This window comes from Seriola aureovittata, chromosome 19 (assembly GCF_021018895.1).
Source record: "Seriola aureovittata isolate HTS-2021-v1 ecotype China chromosome 19, ASM2101889v1, whole genome shotgun sequence".
NCBI classification, from domain to species: domain Eukaryota; kingdom Metazoa; phylum Chordata; class Actinopteri; order Carangiformes; family Carangidae; genus Seriola; species Seriola aureovittata.
In genome coordinates, this window is record NC_079382.1 from 12,798,339 (window position 1) to 12,812,453 (window position 14,115).

The window sequence follows — 14,115 nt, forward strand, 5'->3', positions numbered from 1 at the left end:
GCTTCACTCACTCTTTTGCACGTGGAAAACAGTGCAACACCATGGCTTCCTTTCAGGATGTCTAAAGTGTCTGTCTAAAAGTGTGTACTGTTTGATTTGATCATCTCACCTCTGTTCCCCTACCTTTGGGAGTGACAATTCAGAACAGCTATCAACTCTTTTGCTTTCAGACTTCATCATACAACCTAGTTAATTTCGAGCATACCCTAGTCTTAATGCTTTGCTGCTGCTTGTGGGAGCAAACTGTCAAATTTGACAGGAGCACTGGCCCATCTGCACAGTGAGAGGTCCCTGGTGCACATGTGCAGAGCAAAATAACATGCACAAATACACTGATCATGTTGCCTTTCTCAGGCAGCAGCCATCAAAGCTCTATGCAAATAGTAGGCCAATATCGCTAAAATAACCTGACGCACACATCAACCCCCAACATCTGAGACTACACCCCCCCCCCCCCCCCCCCCCCCCCCCAACCTTACTCCTCACCCATCACAGCATCACATTGGCAGAACATATCATGGTATGTGCCAGTGCGTCTTCCTGCCAATTAAAATTCTGTAATAGCCAGTACCCCTTCAGCGGTGAGATGACACCTTGCAGGCCCGCACCAGTGAGGTGCTACAACATAAACACACACACACACACACACACACACACACACACACACACACACACACACACAGACACACACACACACACCTCTTCCTGGGCTAAAGATACACCTGCAGCACCGGTGCTGTCAGGTTAGGCTCAAACAGCTATGCTAACTAGGTTTGCCGGTAGAAACTTTGCAGAGTGCTTGTGGTAAGGGATACCAGTACATAATAAACTTATTTCCTTGCCTCAATAACTTTTTTGACTGCACTGTATTTCTCATGATACTCTTCTTGGCACACTGTCCAACCTGTGCATAAACAAAGGCTGTATAGTGTTGTGAGCTTTTTTTTGCCTAAGTTGCAGACTTGCTTTTTTTTTTTCTTTTTTTCCCCACACCTGAGCTAGGTAGTTTGAGCCCTTGAGTCAGTCCACAGTTATTTTTCATGCACATATAGCGGTCCTAATCCAGCAGGGGTGTGAAGCAAGGCAGTCATTTAGCACAGCGTCCTGCCTCCCCTCTTGACACAGCCAGCACTGGTAAAAGCGAGCATCCTGGAAGGCTGGCACGGAGATGGTACACTCAGGTACTCAGGTGGCACAGATCCACTGGCTGGCTTGCTTTCTGGGCCGTTATAATGTTGCCTGGCAGTTGTAAACAACTTTCAGGAGCCGTTTCAGACAACAAGAATGAACACCAACTACAATGCTGACTGCTGAAAATGCAAAATCACAATAACTGGGTTTAACTGGTTGGATATTTTCGTTATTTTATTCAAATTAACAATTTAGCAAAAACTGTTACTGTGTGCATCATATTTGATATTGCCATTGCAATAATCTATAGAAATACTATTTTCCTTCCTACACACTAATCAAAGAACCCAAATGTCCTCAAACCATTCATCAAGTATTTTCTATGTGTATGAATAGAAAACAATACATTTCTGTTCACCACACTTCACATTCAGAGCATGATCAATGATGAACCTTACACTGAATGAGTAGCTGGACACAGCCCACACTGAATTTCTTAAGAGATGAACTTGCTTTTGACATTCATTTAGCAAACATGCTTAATTCCACTGTAGACGTGCACAACTACATATTCATGGAGGTCTGTGTGCCAACATCAATGAGTAGAGTGTCTGATGAACAAACAGACTCAAAGAAGTTTATCTGCTGAGTGCACAGAAACCCACTGGTATGAATAATGAAAGCCTGCTGCTCAATAATAAATGTCTGCATGCTCGCACTGTGCAGCTGTGCTTGTTTGGCCTGTGAGGGAAATTTCATTATACCAACTCCCTTGCTGTTCATACAGACGTGAAGGACATGCACACAAACTAACCACTGCAGCAACCCCTGTCTGCTGAAACAGAAAAAAAAGAGTGAAAAAGATCACCAAAATGCAGGCACACATCACAAACCTAAGGCACCGGAGCGCTATTCAAGCCAGCCAAGAAGCTTGTTAGGAGAGCAAAACACACTTAAATAAAGTGGACATGACTGCCAAGTGAAACTCGAGCCGTTCCATTCATTCGTCCCCTCATTTGGTAGTCAATAGATAATGTAAGGGTGTTGTCCCTCATGAACACACAACTGCTTTGTCACAGAAGATGGACCCAGTCTCCTCAGCTACAGAGTACACCATTTAATCAATTTTCTGTCTGCATTAAAATGAAGAGTTATAAGTCCCAAGAAGACCTCCACCTTCTGTTGCAAGTGAAGAAAAGTTTCCAAGCTCCAAGATGGAGGTTGTCCGGAGCTGTGGAGGGGAAAGTACAGAAAAGAAAGTGAGCAAAGAGAGAGAGAGAGAGAGAGAAAGCTTGAGGCACAGTTAAAGAAAAAATACAAAAAAGCGTGGGTGGTATCGGGGGAGAGCGAGAGAGAGAGATCATCTTCTCTCATTGAGATCAATGCCCACACCAGGGGCTCTGTGTTTCGGGGCAGTGAGGCAGGGTAACATATGAGAGGGGCTCTCTGTTTTGGACTAGCAGCTTATACCTCAAATATATACCTACATTTTTTTTCACTGTATTGCAGTATAGTAGGTATTGTGATTCAGTACTTTACAGTGTACTGTGATGTACTGTTTCACATTCATTTGACTGCAGTAAATATCCCTGAGGGGAGCAAGTCAAAAGAAATTACACTTTTGAGTGTAAAGACACATGAATTACATGAACCTGAAGTGCCATTTCCATCACTTTATCACACCTCTCTCTATCTACCTATTGTCCTTTTCTCAATTTCCTTAGATCTACATCTCAGAATGTGTCACGGTCAGAGAATGAAAAGAAGGGTGGTTTTAAAGTCTGGTGATATAGCTTGGAGGCAAAGTGTATTTCAGTCTCTCATGCACCACTGCCTCTTGCACAGAGGGAAATGTGTAAACACAGGCAAAAAGGAACTGTTAAAATCTTTCACTTCAAAAAAGGTGCTGACGATGGCCTGGCCACTTCTAATACTAACTAATTAATTTTTCTTTTATATGTACATAATCACATGTAATTGAATCCAAACTTAATAAATTAGGTTTTCTGTTTTTTAAAGATTAGAAATGGGTCTAAAGAGAAAGAAAATGTCAGTTCAAAGGATCCAGTCTGTAAAAATGTTAAAATTTTATCAGTTTGTCAACCAAGGATGAAACTTACCAACACAATGCTTTAAAACAGCAGCACCATGTCACTTTTTTTTTTGATACAACTCAAGAGTAGGGATTTTTGACTACCGCTGAAATTTTGAAATCAAACTTTCCATATTTAGACATGCTGAAACTCTAATCTAAAATCTAGGATGATAGGCATTGTATTCATAAAAACAATGCTGATTGAGCAGGATTAATTACATCCCAACAACAGATTCAACAACCTATTCACAACCATTCAGTGGGACTTGGCAGCAGCTCTGGAGTGGACCGATCAGACAGTGCCCAGGGCAGCTGTGCAAATCTCTTGAGTTTGTGAGCTATGTTGCAGTCCGTGCATGAGAGACAAATCTGGGAACAAAGTGCTGGCAGAGCAGGGTGGTGATGGTTAGTGAAGGTGCCCTTGCTGTGAGGAGGCCTGAGGTGGTACCAGTGGGTACAGAACAGCAGGAATGGTCACTACACCAAGTTCTGGTTTGATCAAGTCTTTATTGATCTGAACATTTTCTAATGAGGAAAAAAGGAAGATTTCATTGTTATAACGTATTACTCTTTGACAGACAAACTGTATGAAGGAGAAACAGTCTCTAAATTACCTCAGAAATATATTTGGCATTTTTGCAATGCAACTCCTTATTGCCCGCCAACTATGCAAATATCACCCCACCAAGTAGAACATTAAAAAAAAAACTAAAACATCATGTAGTTATTCATTAAATATCTGAAAAATATCTGGTTTAGAAATTATTCAAGCTACATATATTACTGAATCATTGACAAATACTCAATATCACATTTGGAACAAACTCTCTCTCTCTCTATCTCTCTATCTCTCTCTCTCTCTCTCTCTCTATCTCTCTCTCTCACACACACACAGCCAAACAGGCAGCGGTTGGTCACTGTCCTCGAGACCTTATTCTATCTATAGAAACAGCATTCTCATTAGGGTTCAAAAGGTCAGCTGCAGGCATCATGTGACCTATGTCCTCATGACATCTCAACACCCTCATGCCATCCCTCCACCCCATGCACCCACACATAGTCCTGACAGCTATGCTTTAAAAATGCACCTGCAAGGCAAAATGGTGGGTGAATATTCTGTGCATACAAATGGACAGGGAAATGTGGTGGGAGGAAAGGATGGATCTCTACAGAGCAAAGGGGACTAAAGAGGACAAAATGCAGTCTAACAGGCTTGTATTAACAGCACTATAGAGGACTGACTCAATTAAGTCCTCAGCCATCCACTTACTCTGCCATTATATTGAACAATGATAAAGACACTGATCTGCAGTGCCTGCCAGGCAGTTTTTACGAGGAACAAGATGAGATTTTCAGATTGTGGCAGACTCTTACTTAAGGTGTCTGTATGATTCAGTTCGCTAAATTTAGATGGAGACTGAGTACTGTGCATGAAGGTACAGAGGATCATGACCCAGACAATACGGTCTTCAATCCACACGGCTGACACACACCGACATATTGTGCTCGTCCATATAGATTTGATCGTTAGATCAAGCCCGATGCTGTGTCTTGTCTCTGGTGAAGGCGATACGGGTGACAATGGGACAGAGAGGATGGAGACAAAAGCACCTCTCAGTCCCTTTTCTCCCTCTTGCTTTTGGCCGCCACAAGGCATTGTGAGGCTCTCTGCTCGTCTCCAATCGACACATCTTGAAAGGGAAGCAAATCAAATTCTTCCTGCAGGTACAAAGCCCCTCGCTCCCCTATTCTCTCCCCTTGGTTGCCTTTATTTTTTCCCCTCTTATCAGTGGGCATATTTCAAGCCCCCAGTATTCTCTTCAGTATTTTGTGAGGCTGGTGTGTGTGTGGGGGTATGTTTGTGTACAAGTGCAGAAGTAACAGCATAAGAGAGAGACAGAATCCATAGCAGCTGTTATCACTGCTCCCACATGATTCCCTGTTATCTATCCTGGTCATTCAGACTTTGGTTTGTCTGTCCTCCCCCTCATCACTCCACCCCTGTGTGTGTGTGTGTGTGTGTGTGTGTGTTGTGTGTGTGTGTGTGTGTGTGTGTGTGCGTATCCGAGTCATCATGCCTTTGTCAGTCAGTCACAGTAGCATCGCTCAAAAACCAAGAGCTCTCTCAGTCCTGTTATAATTAAATAAACACCTACTCAGCCTGCTCATGGTCCACCTCTTGTTACCCACACAGGAGAGCCCTTCACCTCACAACCACTGAAGTTGCTCCAGATCCTGATCACATATAGATACTAAACAGCTAAACTCTTAACCTGAGTTGTTACACTAGTTCTGCAAACTCCAGGAAGCTTTTAAATAATTTTTGACTCAATCAAGTGCTGGAAAACATGTTCTACCCTGTTTTCTACTCCTCAGCAAGCCCAGTTTGGGGGTTTATATGCAATAAGATGTTGTGAAGACAACACAAGGAACAAACGATTGAAAAGTTAAAATCATTTTTGGCTATATTGCAACAGTGGGGCCAGGCCTTTCTTTAAACCAATAAATGTTGCATTCCTGTTCTCTAGTATAGATAAAGAGCTTCAATTTCAACTTTCTTTGATTGGTTACGACAGTTTACAGGGGGATAGCAACAGGGGAGAGAAAGGGGGTATGGCATGCAAGACAGTTCCCTAGCTGGAATCAAAGCAGGGATGTTGCAGTTATGTGGTATACAACTTAAGCATTTGGCTATCAGGACCTCAATTTCACTTGGACGTCCAGTTACTTTTCTAGAATGAGAACACTGATGGTAATTTAATGGCAATGTGTAAACAGATCCTTAATGTGTCCTATAGTGTGGCTATTAGGCACCCTAGATGAAATGAAAAGGGATGATTTACTGAAATGAACCTCAAAAATTTTCTCTATTCTTATGCTTGATCCATGTTGCATTAGGGAATCTTAATTTGAAGCTCTAGGCAACATCTGGCCTGGTGAATAATGCCCCACTCCTTCTGCTTCCTCTCTTCCACAGTAATGTTACCTTTCTTTGAACTCACTGTAGATCAGGTCAAGCCCCAGACACTGCTGAGGCCCAACTAAGACATAATGTTCACTGCAAAACCGGCAGTCATCATTAGCCTCATTGGAATCCAGCTTATGTAAAGTAGGACATAGGAAGGAGAGAAATATGGCATATAGACACGTAGGAAACAGATAGAGGGAGAGGGGAGGGGAGGGAGTGACACAGAAGCGAGGCAGAGACAGAGAGAATAAACACACAGGAAGCTAGAAAAGAATAATGGAGAGTGAGACAGATGGAAGAAGAGTCTCTGCAGCCACAGAAGCAATAGTCCCAGCGGTGAGGCCAGGCCTGTCTGTCAGCACCTATCTGTCCTCCTGAGGCTTAGAAACACAAACCAGGCGCTTGCCTCAAGTCGCCACTAACATTTATATAACCACACACACAATAGTGAAATGACCTCCGACCTTCTCCTACACTGCAGGATGGACCCATGTGGGCTGCTGCTTTAATGTTTAGCTGGAGGAGCATGGTTTTCCTCCAGGCAGCTCACGCCAAGCTTGTTTAACTCCAAACACTGGTCTGGCATTTAGCCAACACACACACACACACACAAACACACACATATATACATTTTTCTTTATATATCTGAAGCCATAGTCTGACGCTCACAAACAAACAGTATTAGGATGAAATCGAAAATGTTCACCTAATTTAAAGATCAGAGACAGTCCTGCACCATCATCCAGCCCTTTCTTCATCTTGGCATCTTGGTTTAATGTAGGACCCTAAACAAACCCCAAATAACATCACCTGCCAAACTACAGCCTTGTTATTACTGCAGTCCATCTGCTGCTGTTTACAGGATTCATGCAGTGCTACTTTCACAGCTCACCATGGTGTGTGTGTGTGTGTGTGTGTGTGTGTGTGTTTGTGTGTGTGTGTGTGTGTGTGTGTGTGTATGAATGCTTGTGTGGTTTGTAAACACACTTCCATTGTTGCTTCTAAATAACCGATCACTGTGTTTCCATTGAATTTAAGTATACACCTGTCATATTAACAGGTCAGTAAGAAAGGGGTACAGCTCAACAAAAACAATATCATACACGTAAAGTGTATTTTACCAAGCTTTGGTGTGGACAAAGCACATCTGTAGGACATAGGCATGGCCAGATTTACTGAGCTTTTTTCTCCTCATTTCAGATTCAGTTTCAGATTCTGATTCTGAAAATGTCTGTGTTACTTATCAAACAGGTGCACCAGCCTGAACACCTGTCACCCTGCATGTTAGCCAGTGAAGTGCACCTCTCTCCTTATGCAGTGATGGAGGGATTGTGCAACTAACAGGTGAAAGTAAGTGTGGTTGACTGTGAATTCTGTAGGATTTACTAAGGATAAAGACCTGGAACTATGGAGAAAAGACATAAAAAGCCATTGCATGTAGGTGTAGCAACACCTAGATTCAGAACTCAGTCCTAAATGGCAAATATTACACAAATTCAAACTACAGAAAAGATGACACATCTTCTAGTGCTACATTTGCTTCTCATCTCATTGTATGTTATAGAAATGCCATTGACAGATCAAGCAAATCTGAATGTAAACACATAACGTATTGAAGAGATCAGGTTAGACAACAATGCAACTATCAACACGCCATGTGCAACCAGATAAAACCAACTAACATTTCTCAGTAGCAGAGGACGGAAAGCATCCCTAATCATAGTGAATGGTCAGTTCTTACCACTAAAAAACAGATAATACAGACATACAGTAGTGACTAGAAAAACATGACAAATTTCACCTACAAGTGCCTACTCAATTAATTGTTAACACTATATGCTCTCTGCCACACCACTAATCCCTGCCTCAGTCCCCCTGAGATCTGATTTTGTTCTTTTCTTTCAGCCTAAGCAGCCAGCAGTGTCGTGGTTCATACAAACAAGTGCATTGGTGAGTGACTATGTCAAGAGGATGATGGTTCACAGTTACAGCTCACTGGCTGGCCGGCTGAATGGCTACACTCGGACCTCTGAGGCAATGAATCACATTCACACATCCGCCATCTTGTGGTCCAGTCAACAGCACTAGCACAAATAAAAAAATGCAGAGGCATACACATCTGATCTCATGCATAGACACATGAGTACACCCTAGTACACCACTGCTCCAGACCAAGGACGAAGACAACGCCTATGGACACTGTCAAAGTCAAGACAGATGATAGTTATCTATAGATTGTTATCATCCCCTAATGTATATGAGTGCAAAACCACAAAGTTTTTGCACTCTCTTATATAATAGTAGTTTTGACACATGCCAAGTTGTGGGCATGTGTCTATAAATGAAAGAGTGTTATGTAAGCGACTGCTGTTGTCTCAGACCATTTCCCATAGCTTGACGTGATAGCTCTGATTTCAATATCATACAGCTGAAATTTTAATATAGTGTGGTTTAGATAGGCCTGGCAGCAGATAAGCACAAACAACTACCACCCCCATGTCTTTACATTTCCTCTGGCACAGCACTGAATGGAGGAGAAAGCCTGTAATATGTAGTCATTCACTGAACCAGAACCTCCGTTTGCTGACTGTCTATCTTTAGCAAATGTGTCTTTCATCAGTAAGAGTTTCCTAACCTCTATTTGACCTCTGCTCCACAGCAATGATTTGACCTGGTGAACTGACAGCATTGTTGGAAGATACGCATTGATAACACAGATGAAATGATTGCTGAGTAAGACTGTTCAGTGTAGGTTCTCTTTCTGAGGATTTAAGTGAATTTGGCATTTCCTGCTAACCATCAAAGACAAAAGAAAGGCCAGCTTGCCTCCACTTCCGATCTTCCCATCTGAGATGGAGGAGAAGTGTACCCTTGCAGTCTCTGCTGGGCTTCTATCCAGCACAAATCAGATGAGCCTTGTGCTCGGGCCTCATGAAAATACAAAGAGGAGCTGGATCCTTGCTGTGAGCAGTAAGTGAACAGCCAAATATTGGCTCTTAATTGAAGGCAGCAGTTGTCTGTGTGCACAGGCACCCCTGCTGTGAAATTGTGGACAAACACACTAGGACACTAAGAGGCTACTTCCCCTTTTGCTCCGATTCTCTTTTCTCAGCACTTTCTACTGTTCCCTTCAACATCCCTTTATAAGCCGTGACCTTGCGCTTTTCCACTTTTAAAAATTTCTTTAAAAAAAACATTTTTAGTTTCCTAGACAGTTTATGGTAGACAAACATGACAAAAAAGATAGGGCTGAAGTTGTTAACTGCAACAAATCAAGATATAAATTTAAAAAAATGTAAGTGTATGGTTTCATCCTCATCTCTAATCCCTCACTGTCTTTCTATCATTACCTCTCCCTTGCTATTCCTTGTACTCCTGCCCAGCACAAGAAGAAGAACTCAGAAGAAAAATGGGTGCTTATGAAAATCCTAATGAAAATTCAGTGTGTCTGTAATTGAATCCTGACGTCTGAGTCCTGACAAGAGGGATTCGAGCTGCAGACGGGATAAACGTGCCTCGCCTCCCATTTCTCCAGCCTCCATCAATCATCACACATCACCACCACGACCAGGGCATCGGCCGTTCCAGCTCAATAAGAACCCATCAGTGAAAGAGAGGAAAGACGGGACTGAACAGTGCAAGGCAGAAAGCAAGGGAGAGGAAAAGAGCACTCAGATATTCACAGGGAGAGACAGGATAAAAGAACATGTTGTGTTACCCATCATGGTGGAGTTTTGCGTAACTTTGCATATTCAAATGTATTCAAATAAACAAATGCTCTGAGTGCAGCTGCAGAGACCATTTTAAAGTCTGCTGGCAGATTTTATAGCTACATTATGCACAGAACAGAAATATGTGACTGTAACCTAAAAGGGCAACTACATTACATTGTAATTGCTTTGCTAAAATAAACACTAAGAATACCCAAACCATGGAAACTATATAAACACAAATACACAGTGGGACACACATCCACTGTCAGTGCTTGGGCTAACAGTTACTGAGGAGAACCCTGTATCCAATTCACTCCTGAAACAGACCAAAGATACATTGTGCTTAGGAAGATATCAGACTACGTTTACAATCCAAACGTACACATGACACCAGGTGAATGGCCTCAGCAGTCCATAGTTTAGTCCATTGTGTAGCTCATTTTGGCTTTCAGCTGAGAACATAAGCCAGGTCAGTCATAAGACACCATGGTGCTCCATTTACCAAATAGCTGGATTTAATTGACTGATGAGTCATGAGGGCTTCTTTATTCAGTTTGCAGCAAAAAGTCGTGAACCCACGAAAGGAGGGCATGCTGTTAACAATGTAATATTTGCCAATATCGCAGGGTTTGTTTTGGCAGTGCTATAAGCTCTGTACCCCATTTTTAGTCTGTAATGACACTAAAGTTCTCAGTCTAAACAAATAAAATTATTCTTAAACCTCGAAAGCATGCACATAACCTTTGTATTCCCGAAGCTCCAACTGGCAGATATGAAAAACAGCTAGCAAGACAAATCTTTCCTAAAGCTCATTAGAGCCTAAAGTGACAGAACACAGCAGCTGTGGTCTAAAACGCTGGCAGCAGAGGGGCTGTAAGGACATGCTGTATAGATATAAGGAGGCATACAGACTGAAAAAAACAAAACAAAGTAAGTGTCAGAGAAGAAGAAGAAAACAGAAAATAACTGCTGGTGGTACTTTCAACTTGAGACAGAGACAAAACTGAAAGCGGAGGGCAGAGACATAGAGATGAGGTTCAGTTCCTCCAGTGGAGAAGGGGCAGCTCTAAACTCAGATGGGACTTTTTTGCCCTGCTTGCAGTGTCAGAGACATCATCAGACAAGTCTGTTTCAGATATATCCTGTCAACTCACTGAGAGACCCTGTCACGGCCTCCCCTCCCCTGGGTGACAGTGAGAAAATAAAAAGGGGGAGGCCAAAGGAATCAGAAAGGCAACTAAAAGATGAGGTGAGTAAAAGGTGACATGAGAAAGCTCAAATTATTTTGAGTTGTTTTTCTGTTTATCAAAGAAAAATAAAATAGTATTTAAAACTGTGTTTGAGGCTCTAAAAAAAGTCCTTAAAAAAGTATTTTCCCCACTATAACAACTCCTATCTCTTGGGTTGTAGAGGGGAGTACTGAAACATTAACAAAGAGAATGAAGACAGTATCCCATTTGAAAAAGTGACTAAAAAAAGAAAAGCAGAAAGAAATGCTGCTAGACAGTCACTGTAAAATCTGTCAAAGACAGCAAAAAGTCACAACCAAGGATGGACAGATATATGGACAAAGAGGGGAAGGAGATGGTGGAGGCAGTGGCAGTAAGACACAAGGAGCACTAGTTTAACGGGCTAACTGAGCCCTGGTGTCCCTCTGTCAGGGCAGTTCAGACCACGCACAGAAGCAGTATTATAGGGCGGTGGGTCTGGCCAAGAGAGAGAACAATAGCTCCTGTGTGCCGGAGCCTCTGGAGCATCCTAACAGCTGGGAGATAGGAGGTCTGTCTGTGGCTCCACTAAATGGCACGTAAAGGGGCGTTGCACATCGTGCACACATAGATTTTCTCTCTCTGCCTTTCCCAGAATCCCTGGCCCACCTTCTTCCCACCTCCTCCTCCTCATGCCAGACAGCCATCACTCATTTTACTCTCTTTTTTTTTTCTTTCTTTTGCTACAAGCTCTTTCATTATGGCCTCTGTTATTCTGCAATTCCTCCTATCCCCCCTCTCCACCTCTGTGGAAAAAGACAAAGGGGAGATACAGAAAGAGAGATATTCTTCTTGCTAGCATGAGAAAGCCGGAGACTGGCAGAGGATCAGAGCAATGTCAACAAATAAGAGAGGTCCAAAAGCCTCCACAGGAGGCATGCCAAAGCCCTTCTATCACGGGGGCCTCTGAAACACAGAGAAAAACATGAGAACTGCAAACTGTGCAAGAATGTCATCCCTCGCAGCAAAGAGTTCACAAACAGCATCAGATAAAACCATGGCAATATGTTTGGTTCTATTCTGGGAATACACCTGTAGGTAAAGGACATTCACTGGGTATAACTGAGCATCTGCCATATAGATACATGTATCAAAGAGCAAGTTATATGGCTAGACCTTCAACTTTCCTACTTTGCACCTGTGTTTCATGTTTTTTTGCAAGCTCAAAAAATCTAGGTATAATAAGAAAAGCCCATGAAGTCAACTGCTTGCATGAGGACTGGGGGCAACAACAGACATACTTTAGCACACATCCTCTCAGAGCCGATCGAGGGTGAATTTGTTTCACTGGTTCAGTAAATGTCATTTTGGGAAGAGACACTGGATAACGTCTTGAAGCTCACTTCAAATTCAGCCAATATGTCCGCTGTTTTATGCATAGGGCCTATACATAATCCCTCAGAGCTGTTGTGAAGTCTAGCCTATAGCCTCCACTCAGTCATGTGATAGTGTAGATGCCACTGTTGCAGACTGATCATTGTAACAGCTGCAAGGGGTCTCATTCTATTTTGTCCAAGGAGTCAGAGCTGCTTTCACATACAGTACCTTATATATTTTGCACATTAATCATTTCTTTAAACAACAGGCTTTTCTGGAAAGTGTGCACATTTTGTACAAATTATGTGCATCAAAATGTCCTTGATTTAAATTATTATTCTTATTGAATCTAGGAATCTCTTCCCTATGGATTTCCGTGTATATGGTCCAGACGGTGTAGGTGTACAGAGCTGTGTGGCTAATTTTAGTTTAAAAAATCAGCACTTTTTATTTGTTGATGTTGACATGATGTCTACACTAAAAGAATTTCTTCTTTCGAGACTGTAAAGATTTGATCTGAAGTGACATGAAGAAAGCAATTAATAACCAAAAAATAAAATCATTGAGCTCATACACTTCACATGCAGCCCCTACTGCTATCTACACCCCACTTAGCCCCAGTTTGTATCTCTTCTGTATCATCAATATAATTTTAGTACATCAGAGAGACAAACCAGACCCATTACTCTACTGTCAAAAGCAGCAGGCACAGCAGGGTACATAGACTTTTATCAATGGCTCTGCAGCTGATGTTTCCAAAGGTAATTCATTCATCACTAATCACTGATCAGAACACAAATTTCTATTACAGGCTTTTCTCAAGCTTCCACTATATTTAGAGAGGAAAACCATGCTTCACTGTAGATCAGCATCCAAGGACTCTCTTCTTAGTGTTGTTTTAAATTGACAGGATGCAGAAAATATGATCGGTTTAATGTAGCAGCACATGAGTTGGCATCATGTAATGCAACGAATATCTTCACGCTGTTATCAATTATAAAAGGTGATCACTACAGTCACTAAAGGACACTGCTCCTCATGCCCACTTTTTTGCTGCACTTGAAGTAGTACAAAGAAGGTTTCGAATTTCACAAAGCATGATTTTCACTGGGCTGAAGGCTACCATCCCCCATGACTGCAAACCAAGCTGGCTGGAATAGACCCCAGCTCCTATCCTCCTCTCTGAGGCAAGTCAATGCATTCTTAGTGGGAAAATTAAATCACGTATTGCCGATGCCAGCGGTTCGCCTAATCATACTGTACCAAACTGAAACTCCACAACACACTGGCGGATAAAAATCAGCAAATATAACATATGTGGCATTGTCTATAGCGTTAAATCATTTGCGGAGCATTGCAAATATTTGCTCTCTGGTTTCTCACCAACATGATATTCCTGTCTGAATATGTCAAGACGGTGCTGCTGCGGGAGCTCATGCAGATGTGGAGCATTGCAATTTATCACCATTCAAGCAGTCCCGTTACAAATTCTGACATTAATATCATCATCATTAATAAACCTACTACCGGTACTTTCAAGGTTTTGGCCACTTTGCAATCATACCGTTGTCAACATTGCCACATTTGTCACCTGTGTACTGGGTTAATGTGGCAGTCAGCGAT

The 14,115-nt window shown here is 42.2% G+C and overlaps 1 protein-coding gene across 5 annotated transcripts in view; it reads right to left on the reverse strand.

The window, feature by feature from the left end:
- Positions 1 to 14,115, reverse strand: part of wasf1 (WASP family member 1) — a 56,797-nt gene that overhangs the window by 42,082 nt on the left and 600 nt on the right. The gene's annotated exons all lie outside the window — the stretch shown is intronic.